Below are 19490 nucleotides of genomic sequence, written 5' to 3'. Positions count from 1 at the left end.
ATGGATATCGTTTCGTCCCAAAAGGTGGGACGGTCCCTACCGAAAACCATCATGCTTGTTGTGAGAAGCTCCGGTTTGAGAGAAGCATATACCCAAACCTACCCCAAATGGGACAAAATTTGTACCACGGCATGTTGATGCCGCTCCATGATAGCATGCCAAGTTTCATGAATTTCAGACGAGTTTTGGATTTACTATAATTTAAAAACCAGGCATCTCAATGTTTTGCCGGCAATCAACGGTGCCCTCGTGTTTGAAATTCATTCCCATTTCTTGCATGGGACCTAAGCATGCACCCAAGGACATAGATTTGATTTTTCAACCAATTTATATGCACTGGCGCATCTGCATGTAGTTCAAATTTGAATTATGCACATAAATGCATTGAAAACTCAGTTAATGCATAAAAATGTCCAAACGAACCCCGAAAAATCACAAAAATTCACACAACACTCCTATAGTTCTATGTTGACACGAGAACAAATTTGAAAGCAATAAGAGGCAATGGATATCGTTTCGTCCCCAAAGGTGGGACGGTCCCTATCGAAAACCATCATGCTTGTTGTGAGAAGCTCCGGTTTGAGAGAAGCATATACCCAAACCTGCCCCAAATGGGACAAAATTTGTACCACGGCACGTTGATGCCGCTCCATGATAGCATGCCAAGTTTCATGAATTTCAGACGAGTTTTGGATTTACTAGAATTTAAAAACCAGGCATCTCAATGTTTTGCCGGCAATCAACGGTGCCCTGGTGTTTGAAATTCATTCCCATTTCTTGCATGGGACCTAAGCATGCACCCAAGGACACAGATTTGATTTTTCAACCAATTTATATGCACTGGAGCATGTGCATGTAGTTCAAATTTGAATTATGCACATAAATGCATTGAAAACTCAGTTAATGCATAAAAATGTCCAAACGAACCCCGAAAAATCACAAAAATTCACACAACACTCCTGTTGTTCTATGTTGACACGAGAACAAATTTGAAAGCAATAAGAGGCAATGGATATCGTTTCGTCCACAAAGGTGGGACGGTCCCTATCGAAAACCATCATGCTTGTTGTGAGAAGCTCCGGTTTGAGAGAAGCATATACCCAAACCTGCCCCAAATGGGACAAAATTTGTACCACGGCACGTTGATGCCGCTCCATGATAGCATGCCAAGTTTCATGAATTTCAGACGAGTTTTGGATTTACTAGAATTAAAAAACCAGGCATCTCAATCTTTTGCCGGCAATCAACGGTTCCCTGGTGTTTGAAATTCATTCTCATTTCTTGCATGGGACCTAAGTATGCACCCAAGGACACAGATTTGATTTTTCAACCAATTTATATGCACTGGAGCATGTGCATGTAGTTCAAATTTGAATTATGCACATAAATGCATTGAAAACTCAGTTAATGCAGTCCAAACGAACCCAGAAAAATCACGAAAATTCACACAACACTCCTGTTGTTCTATGTTGACATGAGAAAAAATTTGAAAGCAATAAGAGGCAATGGATATCGTTTCGTCCCCAAAGGTGGACGTTCCCTACCGAAAACCATCCTGCTTGTTGTGAGAAGCTCCGGTTTGTGAGAGGCATATACCCAAACCCACCCCAAATGGGGCAACATTTGTACCACGGCATGTTGATTCCGCTCCATGATAGCATGCCAAGTTTCATGAATTTCAGACGAGTTTTGGATTTACTAGAATTTAAAAACCAGGCATCTCAATGTTTTGCCGGCAATCAACGGTTCCCTGGTGTTTGAAATTCATTCCCTTTTCTTGCATGGGACCTAAGCATGCACCCAAGGACACAGATTTGATTTTTCAACCAATTTCTATGCACTGGAGCATGTGCATGTAGTTCAAATTTGAATTATGCACATAAATGCATTGAAAACTCAGTTAATGCATAAAAATGTCCAAAGGAACCCTGAAAAATCAAAAAAATTCACACAACACTCCTGTTGTTCTATGTTGACACGAGAACAAATTTGAAAGCAATAAGAGGCAATGGATATCGTTTCGTCCCAAAAGGTGGGACGGTCCCTACCGAAAACCATCATGCTTGTTGTGAGAAGCTCCGGTTTGAGAGAAGCATATACCCAAACCTACCCCAAATGGGACAAAATTTGTACCACGGCATGTTGATGCCGCTCCATGATAGCATGCCAAGTTTCATGAATTTCAGACGAGTTTTGGATTTACTATAATTTAAAAACCAGGCATCTCAATGTTTTGCCGGCAATCAACGGTGCCCTCGTGTTTGAAATTCATTCCCATTTCTTGCATGGGACCTAAGCATGCACCCAAGGATACAGATTTGATTTTTCAACCAATTTATATGCACTGGCGCATCTGCATGTAGTTCAAATTTGAATTATGCACATAAATGCATTGAAAACTCAGTTAATGCATAAAAATGTCCAAACGAACCCCGAAAAATCACAAAAATTCACACAACACTCCTATAGTTCTATGTTGACACGAGAACAAATTTGAAAGCAATAAGAGGCAATGGATATCGTTTCGTCCCCAAAGGTGGGACGGTCCCTATCGAAAACCATCATGCTTGTTGTGAGAATCTCCGGTTTGAGAGAAGCATATACCCAAACCTGCCCCAAATGGGACAAAATTTGTACCACGGCACGTTGATGCCGCTCCATGATAGCATGCCAAGTTTCATGAATTTCAGACGAGTTTTGGATTTACTAGAATTAAAAAACCAGGCATCTCAATCTTTTGCCGGCAATCAACGGTGCCCTGGTGTTTGAAATTCATTCTCATTTCTTGCATGGGACCTAAGGATGCACCCAAGGACACAGATTTGATTTTTCAACCAACTTATATGCACTGGAGCATGTGCATGTAGTTCAAATTTGAATTATGCACATAAATGCATTGAAAACTCAGTTAATGCAGTCCAAACGAACCCAGAAAAATCACAAAAATTCACACAACACTCCTGTTGTTCTATGTTGACATGAGAAAAAATTTGAAAGCAATAAGAGGCAATGGATATCGTTTCGTCCCCAAAGGTGGACGTTCCCTACCGAAAACCATCCGGCTTGTTGTGAGAAGCTCCGGTTTGTGAGAGGCATATACCCAAACCCACCCCAAATGGGGCAACATTTGTACCACGGCATGTTGATTCCGCTCCATGATAGCATGCCAAGTTTCATTAATTTCAGACGAGTTTTGGATTTACTAGAATTTAAAAACCAGGCATCTCAATGTTTTGCCGGCAATCAACGGTTCCCTGGTGTTTGAAATTCATTCCCTTTTCTTGCATGGGACGTAAGCATGCACCCAAGGACACAGATTTGATTTTTCAACCAATTTCTATGCTCTGGAGCATGTGCATGTAGTTCAAATTTGAATTATGCACATAAATGCATTGAAAACTCAGTTAATGCATAAAAATGTCCAAAGGAACCCTGAAAAATCAAAAAAATTCACACAACACTCCTGTTGTTCTATGTTGACGCGAGAACAAATTTGAAAGCAATAAGAGGCAATGGATATCGTTTCGTCCCAAAAGGTGGGACGGTCCCTACCGAAAACCATCATGCTTGTTGTGAGAAGCTCCGGTTTGAGAGAAGCATATACCCAAACCTGCCCCAAATGGGACAAAATTTGTACCACGGCATGTTGATGCCGCTCCATGATAGCATGCCAAGTTTCATGAATTTCAGACGAGTTTTGGATTTACTATAATTTAAAAACCAGGCATCTCAATGTTTTCCCTGGCAATCAACGGTGCCCTCGTGTTTGAAATTCATTCCCATTTCTTGCATGGGACCTAAGCATGCACCCAAGGACACAGATTTGATTTTTCAACCAATTTATATGCACTGGCGCATCTGCATGTAGTTCAAATTTGAATTATGCACGTAAATGCATTGAAAACTCAGTTAATGCATAAAAATGTCCAAACGAACCCCGAAAAATCACAAAAATTCACACAACACTCCTGTTGTTCTATGTTGACACGAGAACAAATTTGAAAGCAATAAGAGGCAATGGATATCGTTTCGTCCCCAAAGGTGGGACGTTCCCTACCGAAAACCATCCTGCTTGTTGTGAGAAGCATAAACCCAAACCTGCCCCAAATGGGACAAAATTTGTACCACGGCACGTTGATACCGCTCCATGATAGCATGCCAAGTTTCATGAATTTCAGACGAGTTTTGGATTTACTAGAATTTAAAAACCAGGCATCTCAATGTTTTGCCAGCAATCAACGGTGCCCTGGTGTTTGAAATTCATTCCCATTTCTTGCATGGGACCTAAGCATGCACCCAAGGACACAGATTTGATTTTTCAACCAATTTATATGCACTGGAGCATGTGCATGTAGTTCAAATTTGAATTATGCACATAAATGCATTGAAAACTCAGTTAATGCATAAAAATGTCCAAACGAACCCCGAAAAATCACAAAAATTCACACAACACTCCTATAGTTCTATGTTGACACGAGAACAAATTTGAAAGCAATAAGAGGCAATGGATATCGTTTCGTCCCCAAAGGTGGGACGGTCCCTATCGAAAACCATCATGCTTGTTGTGAGAAGCTCCGGTTTGAGAGAAGCATATACCCAAACCTGCCCCAAATGGGACAAAATTTGTACCACGGCACGTTGATGCCGCTCCATGATAGCATGCCAAGTTTCATGAATTTCAGACGAGTTTTGGATTTACTAGAATTTAAAAACCAGGCATCTCAATGCTTTGCCGGCAATCAACGGTGCCCTGGTGTTTGAAATTCATTCCCATTTCTTGCATGGGACCTAAGCATGCACCCAAGGACACAGATTTGATTTTTCAACCAATTTATATGCACTGGAGCATGTGCATGTAGTTCAAATTTGAATTATGCACATAAATGCATTGAAAACTCAGTTAATGCATAAAAATGTCCAAACGAACCCCGAAAAATCACAAAAATTCACACAACACTCCTGTTGTTCTATGTTGACACGAGAACAAATTTGAAAGCAATAAGAGGCAATGGATATCGTTTCGTCCCCAAAGGTGGGACGGTCCCTATCGAAAACCATCCTGCTTGTTGTGAGAAGCTCCGGTTTGAGAGAAGCATATACCCAAACCTACCCCAAATGGGACAAAATTTGTACCACGGCACGTTGATGCCGCTCCATGATAGCATGCCAAGTTTCATGAATTTCAAACGAGTTTTGGATTTAGTAGAATTAAAAAACCAGGCATCTCAATCTTTTGCCGGCAATCAACGGTTCCCTGGTGTTTGAAATTCATTCTCATTTCTTGCATGGGACCTAAGTATGCACCCAAGGACACAGATTTGATTTCTCAACCAATTTATATGCACTGGAGCATGTGCATGTAGTTCAAATTTGAATTATGCACATAAATGCATTGAAAACTCAGTTAATGCAGTCCAAACGAACCCAGAAAAATCACGAAAATTCACACAACACTCCTGTTGTTCTATGTTGACATGAGAAAAAATTTGAAAGCAATAAGAGGCAATGGATATCGTTTCGTCCCCAAAGGTGGACGTTCCCTACCGAAAACCATCCTGCTTGTTGTGAGAAGCTCCGGTTTGTGAGAGGCATATACCCAAACCCACCCCAAATGGGGCAACATTTGTACCACGGCATGTTGATTCCGCTCCATGATAGCATGCCAAGTTTCATGAATTTCAGACGAGTTTTGGATTTACTAGAATTCAAAAACCAGGCATCTCAATGTTTTGCCGGCAATCAACGGTTCCCTGGTGTTTGAAATTCATTCCCTTTTCTTGCATGGGACCTAAGCATGCACCCAAGGACACAGATTTGATTTTTCAACCAATTTCTATGCACTGGAGCATGTGCATGTAGTTCAAATTTGAATTATGCACATAAATGCATTGAAAACTCAGTTAATGCATAAAAATGTCCAAAGGAACCCTGAAAAATCAAAAAAATTCACACAACACTCCTGTTGTTCTATGTTGACACGAGAACAAATTTGAAAGCAATAAGAGGCAATGGATATCGTTTCGTCCCAAAAGGTGGGACGGTCCCTACCGAAAACCATCATGCTTGTTGTGAGAAGCTCCGGTTTGAGAGAAGCATATACCCAAACCTACCCCAAATGGGACAAAATTTGTACCACGGCATGTTGATGCCGCTCCATGATAGCATGCCAAGTTTCATGAATTTCAGACGAGTTTTGGATTTACTATAATTTAAAAACCAGGCATCTCAATGTTTTGCCGGCAATCAACGGTGCCCTCGTGTTTGAAATTCATTCCCATTTCTTGCATGGGACCTAAGCATGCACCCAAGGACACAGATTTGATTTTTCAACCAATTTATATGCACTGGCGCATCTGCATGTAGTTCAAATTTGAATTATGCACATAAATGCATTGAAAACTCAGTTAATGCATAAAAATGTCCAAACGAACCCCGAAAAATTACGAAAATTCACACAACACTCCTATAGTTCTATGTTGACACGAGAACAAATTTGAAAGCAATAAGAGGCAATGGATATCGTTTCGTCCCCAAAGGTGGGACGGTCCCTATCGAAAACCATCATGCTTGTTGTGAGAAGCTCCGGTTTGAGAGAAGCATATACCCAAACCTGCCCCAAATGGGACAAAATTTGTACCACGGCACGTTGATGCCGCTCCATGATAGCATGCCAAGTTTCATGAATTTCAGACGAGTTTTGGATTTACTAGAATTTAAAAACCAGGCATCTCAATGTTTTGCCGGCAATCAACGGTGCCCTGGTGTTTGAAATTCATTCCCATTTCTTGCATGGGACCTAAGCATGCACCCAAGGACACAGATTTGATTTTTCAACCAATTTATATGCACTGGAGCATGTGCATGTAGTTCAAATTTGAATTATGCACATAAATGCATTGAAAACTCAGTTAATGCATAAAAATGTCCAAACGAACCCCGAAAAATCACAAAAATTCACACAACACTCCTGTTGTTCTATGTTGACACGAGAACAAATTTGAAAGCAATAAGAGGCAATGGATATCGTTTCGTCCCCAAAGGTGGGACGGTCCCTATCGAAAACCATCATGCTTGTTGTGAGAAGCTCCGGTTTGAGAGAAGCATATACCCAAACCTGCCCCAAATGGGACAAAATTTGTACCACGGCACGTTGATGCCGCTCCATGATAGCATGCCAAGTTTCATGAATTTCAGACGAGTTTTGGATTTACTAGAATTAAAAAACCAGGCATCTCAATCTTTTGCCGGCAATCAACGGTGCCCTGGTGTTTGAAATTCATTCTCATTTCTTGCATGGGACCTAAGGATGCACCCAAGGACACAGATTTGATTTTTCAACCAACTTATATGCACTGGAGCATGTGCATGTAGTTCAAATTTGAATTATGCACATAAATGCATTGAAAACTCAGTTAATGCAGTCCAAACGAACCCAGAAAAATCACAAAAATTCACACAACACTCCTGTTGTTCTATGTTGACATGAGAAAAAATTTGAAAGCAATAAGAGGCAATGGATATCGTTTCGTCCCCAAAGGTGGACGTTCCCTACCGAAAACCATCCGGCTTGTTGTGAGAAGCTCCGGTTTGTGAGAGGCATATACCCAAACCCACCCCAAATGGGGCAACATTTGTACCACGGCATGTTGATTCCGCTCCATGATAGCATGCCAAGTTTCATGAATTTCAGACGAGTTTTGGATTTACTAGACTTTAAAAACCAGGCATCTCAATGTTTTGCCGGCAATCAACGGTTCCCTGGTGTTTGAAATTCATTCCCTTTTCTTGCATGGGACGTAAGCATGCACCCAAGGACACAGATTTGATTTTTCAACCAATTTCTATGCTCTGGAGCATGTGCATGTAGTTCAAATTTGAATTATGCACATAAATGCATTGAAAACTCAGTTAATGCATAAAAATGTCCAAAGGAACCCTGAAAAATAAAAAAAAATCACACAACACTCCTGTTGTTCTATGTTGACGCGAGAACAAATTTGAAAGCAATAAGAGGCAATGGATATCGTTTCGTCCCAAAAGGTGGGACGGTCCCTACCGAAAACCATCATGCTTGTTGTGAGAAGCTCCGGTTTGAGAGAAGCATATACCCAAACCTGCCCCAAATGGGACAAAATTTGTACCACGGCATGTTGATGCCGCTCCATGATAGCATGCCAAGTTTCATGAATTTCAGACGAGTTTTGGATTTACTATAATTTAAAAACCAGGCATCTCAATGTTTTCCCTGGCAATCAACGGTGCCCTCGTGTTTGAAATTCATTCCCATTTCTTGCATGGGACCTAAGCATGCACCCAAGGACACAGATTTGATTTTTCAACCAATTTATATGCACTGGCGCATCTGCATGTAGTTCAAATTTGAATTATGCACGTAAATGCATTGAAAACTCAGTTAATGCATAAAAATGTCCAAACGAACCCCGAAAAATCACAAAAATTCACACAACACTCCTGTTGTTCTATGTTGACACGAGATCAAATTTGAAAGCAATAAGAGGCAATGGATATCGTTTCGTCCCCAAAGGTGGGACGGTCCCTACCGAAAACCATCATGCTTGTTGTGAGAAGCTCCGGTTTGAGAGAAGCATATACCCAAAGCTGCCCCAAATGGGACAAAATTTGTACCACGGCACGTTGATGCCGCTCCATGATAGCATGCCAAGTTTCATGAATTTCAGACAAGTTTTGGATTTACTAGAATTTAAAAACCAGGCATCTCAATGTTTTGCCGGCAGTCAACGGTGCCCTGGTGTTTGAAATTCATTCCAATTTCTTGCATGGGACCTAAGCATGCACCCAAGGACACAGATTTGATTTTTCAACCAATTTATATACATTGGAGCATGTGCATGTAGTTCAAATTGGAATTATGCACATAAATCCATTGAAAACTTAGTTAATGCATAAATATGTCCAAACGAACCCAGAAAAATCACAAAACATCACACAACACTCATGTTGTTCTATGTTGACATGAGAAAAAATTTGAAAGCAATAAGAGGCAATGGATATCGTTTCGTCCCCAAAGGTGGGACGTTCCCTACCGAAAACCATCATGCTTGTTGTGAGAAGCTCCGGTTTGTGAGAAGCATAAACCCAAACCTGCCCCAAATGGGGCAAAAATTGTACCACGACATGTTGATTCCGCTCCATGATAGCATGCCAAGTTTCATGAATTTCAGACGAGTTTTGGATTTACTAGAATTTAAAAACCAGGCATCTCAATGTTTTGCCGGCAATCAACGGTGCCCTGGTGTTTGAAATTCATTCCCATTTCTTGCATGGGACCTAAGCATGCACCCAAGGTTAGAGGTTTGATTTTTCAACAAATTTATATGCACTGGAGTATGTGCATGTAGTTCAAATTTGAATAATGCACATAAATGCATTGAAAACTCAGTTAATGCAGTCCAAACGAACCCAGAAAAATCACAAAAATTCACACAACACTCCTGTTGTTCTATGTTCACATGAGAAAAAATTTGAGAGCAATAAGAGGCAATGGATATCGTTTCGTCCCCAAAGGTGGACGTTCCCTACCGAAAACCATCCTGCTTGTTGTGAGAAGCTCCGGTTTGTGAGAGGCATAAACCCAAACCCACCCCAAATGGGGCAAAAATTGTAACACGGCACGTTGATGCCGCTCCATGATAGCATGCCAAGTTTCATGAATTTCAGACGAGTTTTGGATTTACTAGAATTTAAAAACCAGGCATCTCAATGTTTTGCCGGCAATCAACGTTTCCCTGGTGTTTGAAATTCATTCCCATTTCTTGCATGGGACGTAAGCATGCACCCAAGGACACAGATTTGATTTTTCAACCAATTTATATGCACTGGAGCATGTGCATGTAGTTCAAATTTGAATTATGCACATAAATGCATTGAAAACTCAGTTAATGCATAAAAATGTCCAAAGGAACCCCGAAAAATCACAAAAATTCACACAACACTCCTGTTGTTCTATGTTGACATGAGAACAAATTTGAAAGCAATAAGAGGCAATGGATATCGGTTCGTCCCAAAAGGTGGGACGGTCCCTACCGAAAACCATCATGCTTGTTGTGAGAAGCTCCGGTTTGAGAGAAGCATATACCCAAACCTGCCCCAAATGGGACAAAATTTGTACCACGGCATGTTGATGCCGCTCCATGATAGCATGCCAAGTTTCATGAATTTCAGACGAGTTTTGGATTTACTAGAATTTCAAACCAGGCATCTCAATGTTTTGCTGGTAATCAACGGTGCCCTCGTGTTTGAAATTCATTCCCATTTCTTGCATGGGACCTAAGCATGCACCCAAGGACACAGATTTGATTTTTCAACCAATTTATATGCACTGGAGCATGGGCATGTAGTTCAAATTTGAATTATGCACATAAATGCATTGAAAACTCAGTTAATGCATAAAAATGTCCAAACGAACCCCGAAAAATCACAAAAATTCACACAACACTCCTGTTGTTCTATGTTGACACGAGAACAAATTTGAAAGCAATAAGAGGCAATGGATATCGTTTTGTCCCCAAAGGTGGGACGGTCCCTACCGAAAACCATCATGCTTGTTGTGAGAAGCTCCGGTTTGAGAGAAGCATATACCCAAAGCTGCCCCAAATGGGACAAAATTTGTACCACGGCACGTTGATGCCGCTCCATGATAGCATGCCAAGTTTCATGAATTTCAGACGAGTTTTGGATTTACTAGAATTTAAAAACCAGGCATCTCAATGTTTTGCCGGCAATCAACGGTGCCCTGGTGTTTGAAATTCATTCCCATTTCTTGCATGGGACCTAAGCATGCACCCAAGGACACAGATTTGATTTTTCAACCAATTTATATGCACTGGAGCATGTGCATGTAGTTCAAATTTGAATTATGCACATAAATGCATTGAAAACTCAGTTAATGCATAAAAATGTCCAAACGAACCCCGAAAAATCACAAAAATTCACACAACACTCCTGTTGTTCTATGTTGACACGAGAACAAATTTGAAAGCAATAAGAGGCAATGGATATCGTTTCGTCCCCAAAGGTGGGACGTTCCCTACCGAAAACCATCATGCTTGTTGTGAGAAGCTCCGGTTTGAGAGAAGCATATACCCAAAGCTGCCCCAAATGGGACAAAATGTGTACCACGGCACGTTGATGCCGCTCCATGATAGCGTGCCAAGTTTCATGAATTTCAGACGAGTTTTGCATTTACTAGAATTTAAAAACCAGGCATCTCAATGTTTTGCCGGCAGTCAACGGTGCCCTGGTGTTTGAAATTCATTCCCATTTCTTGCATGGGACCTAAGCATGCACCCAAGGACAGAGGTTTGATTTTTCAACAAATTTATATGCACTGGAGCATGTGCATGTAGTTCAAATTTGAATTATGCACATAAATGCATTGAAAACTCAGTTAATGCAGTCCAAACGAACCCAGAAAAATCACAAAAATTCACACAACACTCCTGTAGTTCTATGTTGACATGAGAAAAAATTTGAAAGCAATAAGAGGCAATGGATATCGTTTCGTCCCCAAAGGTGGACGTTCCCTACCGAAAACCATCCTGCTTGTTGTGAGAAGCTCCGGTTTGTGAGAGGCATATACCCAAACCCACCCCAAATGGGGCAAAATTTGTACCACGGCAAGTTGATTCCGCTCCATGATAGCATGCCAAGTTTCACGAATTTCAGACGAGTTTTGGATTTACTAGAGTTTAAAAACCAGGCATCTCAATGTTTTGCTGGCAATCAACGGTGCCCTCGTGTTTGAAATTCATTCCCATTTCTTGCATGGGACCTAAGCATGCACCCAAGGAAACAGATTTGATTTTTCAACCAATTTATATGCACTGGAGCATGGGCATGTAGTTCAAATTTGAATTATGCACATAAATGCATTGAAAAATCAGTTAATGCATAAAAATGTCCAAACGAACCCCGAAAAATCACAAAAATTCACACAACACTCCTGTTGTTCTATGTTGACACGAGAACAAATTTGAAAGCAATAAGAGGCAATGGATATCGTTTCGTCCCCAAAGGTGGGACGGTCCCTACCGAAAACCATCATGCTTGTTGTGAGAAGCTCCGGTTTGAGAGAAGCATATACCCAAAGCTGCCCCAAATGGGACAAAATTTGTACCACGGCACGTTGATGCCGCTCCATGATAGCATGCCAAGTTTCATGAATTTCAGACGAGTTTTGGATTTACTAGAATTTAAAAACCAGGCATCTCAATGTTTTGCCGGCAGTCAACGGTGCCCTGGTGTTTGAAATTCATTCCAATTTCTTGCATGGGACCTAAGCATGCACCCAAGGACACAGATTTGATTTTTCAACCAATTTATATACATTGGAGCATGTGCATGTAGTTCAAATTGGAATTATGCACATAAATCCATTGAAAACTTAGTTAATGCATAAATATGTCCAAACGAACCCAGAAAAATCACAAAACTTCACACAACACTCATGTTGTTCTATGTTGACATGAGAAAAAATTTGAAAGCAATAAGAGGAAATGGATATCGTTTCGTCCCCAAAGGTGGGATGTTCCCTACCGAAAACCATCATGCTTGTTGTGAGAAGCTCCAGTTTGTGAGAAGCATAAACCCAAACCTGCCACAAATGGGGCAAAAATTGTACCACGACATGTTGATTCCGCTCCATGATAGCATGCCAAGTTTCATGAATTTCAGACGAGTTTTGGATTTACTAGAATTTAAAAACCAGGCATCTCAATGTTTTGCCGGCAATCAACGGTGCCCTGGTGTTTGAAATTCATTCCCATTTCTTGCATGGGACCTAAGCATGCACCCAAGGACAGAGGTTTGATTTTTCAACAAATTTATATGCACTGGAGCATGTGCATGTAGTTCAAATTTGAATTATGCACATAAATGCATTGAAAACTCAGTTAATGCAGTCCAAACGAACCCAGAAAAATCACAAAAATTCACACAACACTCCTGTAGTTCTATGTTGACATGAGAAAAAATTTGAAAGCAATAAGAGGCAATGGATATCGTTTCGTCCCCAAAGGTGGACGTTCCCTACCGAAAACCATCCTGCTTGTTGTGAGAAGCTCCGGTTTGTGAGAGGCATATACCCAAACCCACCCCAAATGGGGCAAAATTTGTACCACGGCAAGTTGATTCCGCTCCATGATAGCATGCCAAGTTTCATGAATTTCAGACGAGTTTTGGATTTACTAGAGTTTAAAAACCAGGCATCTCAATGTCTTGTTGGCAATCAACGGTTCCCTGGTGTTTGAAATTCATTCCCATTTCTTGCATGGGACGTAAGCATGCACCCAAGGACACAGATTTGATTTTTCAACCAATTTATATGCACTGGAGCATGTGCATGTAGTTCAAATTTGAATTATGCACATAAATGCATTGAAAACTCAGTTAATGCATAAAAATGTCCAAACGAACCCCGAAAAATCACAAAAATTCACACAACACTCCTGTTGTTCTATGTTGACACGAGAAAAAATTTGAAAGCAATAAGAGGCAATGGATATCGTTTCGTCCCGAAAGGTGGGACGGTCCCTACCGAAAACCATCATGCTTGTTGTGAGAAGCTCCTGTTTGAGAGAAGCATATACCCAAACCTGCCCCAAATGGGACAAAATTTGTACCACGGCACGTTGATGCCGCTCCATGATAGCATGCCAAGTTTCATGAATTTCAGACGAGTTTTGGATTTACTAGAATTTAAAAACCAGGCATCTCAATGTTTTGCCGGCAATCAACGGTGCCCTGGTGTTTGAAATTCATTCCCATTTCTTGCATGGGACCTAAGCATGCACCCAAGGACACAGATTTGATTTTTCAACCAATTTATATGCACTGGAGCATGTGCATGTAGTTCAAATTTGAATTATGCACATAAATGCATTGAAAACTCAGTTAATGCATAAAAATGTCCAAACGAACCCCGAAAAATCACAAAAATTCACACAACACTCCTGTTGTTCTATGTTGACACGAGAACAAATTTGAAAGCAATAAGAGGCAATGGATATCGTTTCGTCCCCAAAGGTGGGACGGTCCCTATCCAAAACCATCATGCTTGTTGTGAGATGCTCCGGTTTGTGAGAAGCATAAACCCAAACCTTCCCCAAATGGGGCAAAAATTGTACCACGACATGTTGATTCCGCTCCATGATAGCATGCCAAGTTTCATGAATTTCAGACGAGTTTTGGATTTACTAGAATTTAAAAACCAGGCATCTCAATGTTTTGCCGGCAATCAACGGTGCCCTGGTGTTTGAAATTCATTCCCATTTCTTGCATGGGACCTAAGCATGCACCCAAGGACAGAGGTTTGATTTTTCAACAAATTTATATGCACTGGAGCATGTGCATGTAGTTCAAATTTGAATTATGCACATAAATGCATTGAAAACTCAGTTAATGCATAAAAATGTCCAAAGGAACCCCGAAAAATCAAAAAAATTCACACAACACTCCTGTTGTTCTATGTTGACACGAGAACAAATTTGAAAGCAATAAGAGGCAATGGATATCGTTTCGTCCCAAAAGGAGGGACGGTCCCTACCGAAAACCATCATGCTTGTTGTGAGAAGCTCCGGTTTGAGAGAAGCATATACCCAAACCTGCCCCAAATGGGACAAAATTTCTACCACGGCATGTTGATGCCGCTCCATGATAGCATGCCAAGTTTCATGAATTTCAGACGAGTTTTGGATTTACTAGAATTTAAAAACCAGGCATCTCAATGTTTTGCCGTCAATCAACGGTGCCCTGGTGTTTGAAATTCATTCCCATTTCGTGCATGGGACCTAAGCATGCACCCAAGGACACAGATTTCATTTTTCAACCAATTTATATGCACTGGAGCATGTGCATGTAGTTCAAATTTGAATTATGCACATAAATGCATTGAAAACTCAGTTAATGCATAAAAATGTCCAAACGAACCCCGAAAAATCACAAAAATTCACACAACACTCCTGTTGTTCTATGTTGACACGAGAACAAATTTGAAAGCAATAAGAGGCAATGGATATCGTTTCGTCCCAAAAGGAGGGACGGTCCCTACCGAAAACCATCATCCTTGTTGTGAGAAGCTCCGGTTTGAGAGAAGCATATACCCAAACCTGCCCCAAATGGGACAAAATTTCTACCACGGCATGTTGATGCCGCTCCATGATAGCATGCCAAGTTTCATGAATTTCAGACGAGTTTTGGATTTACTAGAATTTAAAAACCAGGCATCTCAATGTTTTGCCGTCAATCAACGGTGCCCTGGTGTTTGAAATTCATTCCCATTTCGTGCATGGGACCTAAGCATGCACCCAAGGACACAGATTTCATTTTTCAACCAATTTATATGCACTGGAGCATGTGCATGTAGTTCAAATTTGAATTATGCACATAAATGCATTGAAAACTCAGTTAATGCATAAAAATGTCCAAAGGAACCCCGAAAAATCACAAAAATTCACACAACACTCCTGTTGTTCTATGTTGACACGAGAACAAATTTGAAAGCAATAAGAGGCAATGGATATCGTTTCGTCCCCAAAGGTGGGACGGTCCCTATCGAAAACCATCATGCTTGTTGTGAGAAGCTCCGGTTTGAGAGAAGCATATACCCAAAGCTGCCCCAAATGGGACAAAATTTGTACCACGGCACGTTGATGCCGCTCCATGATAGCATGCCAAGTTTCATGAATTTCAGACGAGTTTTGGATTTACTAGAATTTAAAAACCAGGCATCTCAATGTTTTGCCGTCAATCAACGGTGCCCAGGTGTTTGAAATTCATTCCCATTTCGTGCATGGGACCTAAGCATGCACCCAAGGACACAGATTTCATTTTTCAACCAATTTATATGCACTGGAGCATGTGCATGTAGTTCAAATCTGAATTATGCACATAAATGCATTGAAAACTCAGTTAATGCATAAAAATGTCCAAACGAACCCCGAAAAATCACAAAAATTCACACAACACTCCTGTTGTTCTATGTTGACACGAGAACAAATTTGAAAGCAATAAGAGGCAATGGATATCGTTTCGTCCCCAAAGGTGGGACGGTCCCTATCGAAAACCATCATGCTTGTTGTGAGAAGCTCCGGTTTGAGAGAAGCATATACCCAAACCTGCCCCAAATGGGACAAAATTTGTACCACGGCACGTTGATGCCGCTCCATGATAGCATGCCAAGTTTCATGAATTTCAGACGAGTTTTGGATTTACTAGAATTTAAAAACCAGGCATCTCAATGTTTTGCCGTCAATCAACGGTGCCCAGGTGTTTGAAATTCATTCCCATTTCGTGCATGGGACCTAAGCATGCACCCAAGGACACAGATTTCATTTTTCAACCAATTTATATGCACTGGAGCATGTGCATGTAGTTCAAATTTGAATTATGCACATAAATGCATTGAAGACTCAGTTAATGCATAAAAATGTCCAAACGAACCCCGAAAAATCACAAAAATTCACACAACACTCCTGTTGTTCTATGTTGACACGAGAACAAATTTGAAAGCAATAAGAGGCAATGGATATCGTTTCGTCCCCAAAGGTGGGACGGTCCCTACCGAAAACCGTCACGCTTGTTGTGAGAAGCTACGGTTTGAGAGAAGCATATACCCAAACCTGCCCCAAATGGGACAAAATTTGTACCACGGCACGTTGATGCCGCTCCATGATAACATGCCAAGTTTCATGAATTTCAGACGAGTTTTGGATTTACTAGAATTTAAAAACCAGGCATCTCAATGTTTTGCCGGCAATCAACGGTGCCCTCGTGTTTGAAATTCATTCCCATTTCTTGCATGGGACCTAAGCATGCACCCAAGGACACAGATTTGATTTTTCAACCAATTTATATGCACGGGAGCATGTGCATGTAGTTCAAATTTGAATTATGCACATAAATGCACTGAAAACTCAGTTAATGCATAAAAATGTCCAAACGAACCCCGAAAAATCACAAAAATTCACACAACACTCCTGTTGTTCTATGTTGACACGAGAACAAATTTGAAAGCAATAAGAGGCAATGGATATCGTTTCGTCCCCAAAGGTGGGACGGTCCCTACCGAAAACCATCACGCTTGTTGTGAGAAGCTCCGGTTTGAGAGAAGCATATACCCAAACCTGCCCCAAATGGGACAAAATTTGTACCACGGCACGTTGATGCCGCTCCATGATAGCATGCCAAGTTTCATGAATTTCAGACGAGTTTTGGAGTTACTAGAATTTAAAAACCAGGCATCTCAATGTTTTGCCGGCAATCAACGGTGCCCTCGTGTTTGAAATTCATTCCCATTTCTTGCATGGGACCTAAGCATGCACCCAAGGACACAGATTTGATTTTTCAACCAATTTATATGCACTGGAGCATGTGCATGTAGTTCAAATTTGAATTATGCACATAAATGCACTGAAAACTCAGTTAATGCATAAAAATGTCCAAACGAACCCCGAAAAATCACAAAAATTCACACAACACTCCTGTTGTTCTATGTTGACAGGAGAACAAATTTGAAAGCAATAAGAGGCAATGGATATCGTTTCGTCCCCAAAGGTGGGACGGTCCCTACCGAAAACCATCATGCTTGTTGTGAGAAGCTCCGGTTTGAGAGAAGCATATACCCAAAGCTGCCCCAAATGGAACAAAATTTGTACCACGGCACGTTGATGCCGCTCCATGATAGCATGCCAAGTTTCATGAATTTCAGACGAGTTTTGGATTTACTAGAATTTAAAAACCAGGCATCTCAATGTTCTGCCGGGAATCAACGGTGCCCTGGTGTTTGAAATTAATTCCCATTTCTTGCATGGGACCTAAGCATGCACCCAAGGACACAGATTTGATTTTTCAACCAATTTATATGCACTGGAGCATGTGCATGTAGTTCAAATCTGAATTATGCACATAAATGCATTGAAAACTCAGTTAATGCATAAAAATGTCCAAACGAACCTAGAAAAATCACAAAACTTCACACAACACTCCTGTTGTTCTATGTTGACACGAGAACAAATTTGAAAGCAATAAGAGGCAATGGATATCGTTTCGTCCCCAAAGGTGGGACGGTCCCTACCGAAAACCATCATGCTTGTTGTGAGAAGCTCCGGTTTGAGAGAAGCATATACCCAAAGCTGCCCCAAATGGGACAAAATTTGTACCACGGCACGTTGATGCCGCTCCATGATAGCATGCCAAGTTTCATGAATTTCAGACGAGTTTTGGATTTACTAGAATTTAAAAACCAGGCATCTCAATGTTTTGCCGGCAGTAAACGGTGCCCTGGTGTTTGAAATTCATTCCAATTTCTTGCATGGGACCTAAGCATGCACCCAAGGACACAGATTTGATTTTTCAACCAATTTATATACATTGGAGCATGTGCATGTAGTTCAAATTGGAACTATGCACATAAATCCATTGAAAACTTAGTTAATGCATAAATATGTCCAAACGAACCCAGAAATATCACAAAACTTCACACAACACTCATGTTGTTCTATGTTGACATGAGAAAAAATTTGAAAGCAATAAGAGGCAATGGATATCGTTTCGTCCCCAAAGGTGGGACGTTCCCTACCGAAAACCATCATGCTTGTTGTGAGAAGCTCCGGTTTGTGAGAAGCATAAACCCAAACCTGCCCCAAATGGGGCAAAAATTGTAGCACGACATTTTGATTCCCCTCCATGATAGCATGCCAAGTTTCATGAATTTCAGACGAGTTTTGGATTTACTAGAATTTAAAAACCAGGCATCTCAATGTTTTGCCGGCAATCACCGGTGCCCTGGTGTTTGAAATTCATTCCCATTTCTTGCACGGGACCTAAGCATGCACCCATCGACAGAGGTTTGATTTTTCAACAAATTTGTATGCACTGGAGCATGTGCATGTAGTTCAAATTTGAATTATGCACATAAATGCATTGAAAACTCAGTTAATGCAGTCCAAACGAACCTAGAAAAATCACAAAAATTCACACAACACTCCTGTTGTTCTATGTTGACATGAGAAAAAATTTGAGAGCAATAAGAGGCAATGGATATCGGTTCGTCCCCAAAGGTGGACGTTCCCTACCAAAAACCATCCTGCTTCTTGTGAGAAGCTCCGGTTTGTGAGAGGCATATACCCAAACCCACCCCAAATGGGGCAAAATTTGTACCACGGCATGTTGATTCCGCTCCATGATAGCATGCCAAGTATCATGAATTTCAGACGAGTTTTGGATTTACTTGAATTTAAAAACCAGGCATCTCAATGTTTTGCCGGCAATCAACGGTTCCCTGGTGTTTGAAATTCATTCCCATTTCTTGCATGGGACGTAAGCATGCACCCAAGGACACAGATTTGATTTTTCAACCAATTTATATGCACTTGAGCATGTGCGTGTAGTTCAAATTTGAATTATGCACAAAGGTGGGACGGTCCCTACCGAAAACCATCATGCTTGTTGTG

This window comes from Aegilops tauschii, chromosome 4 (genome assembly GCF_002575655.3).
Source record: "Aegilops tauschii subsp. strangulata cultivar AL8/78 chromosome 4, Aet v6.0, whole genome shotgun sequence".
Classification (NCBI taxonomy): Eukaryota; Viridiplantae; Streptophyta; class Magnoliopsida; order Poales; family Poaceae; genus Aegilops; species Aegilops tauschii.
The sequence above is the reverse complement of the archived record's forward strand: the minus strand, read 5'-3'. Positions refer to the sequence as shown.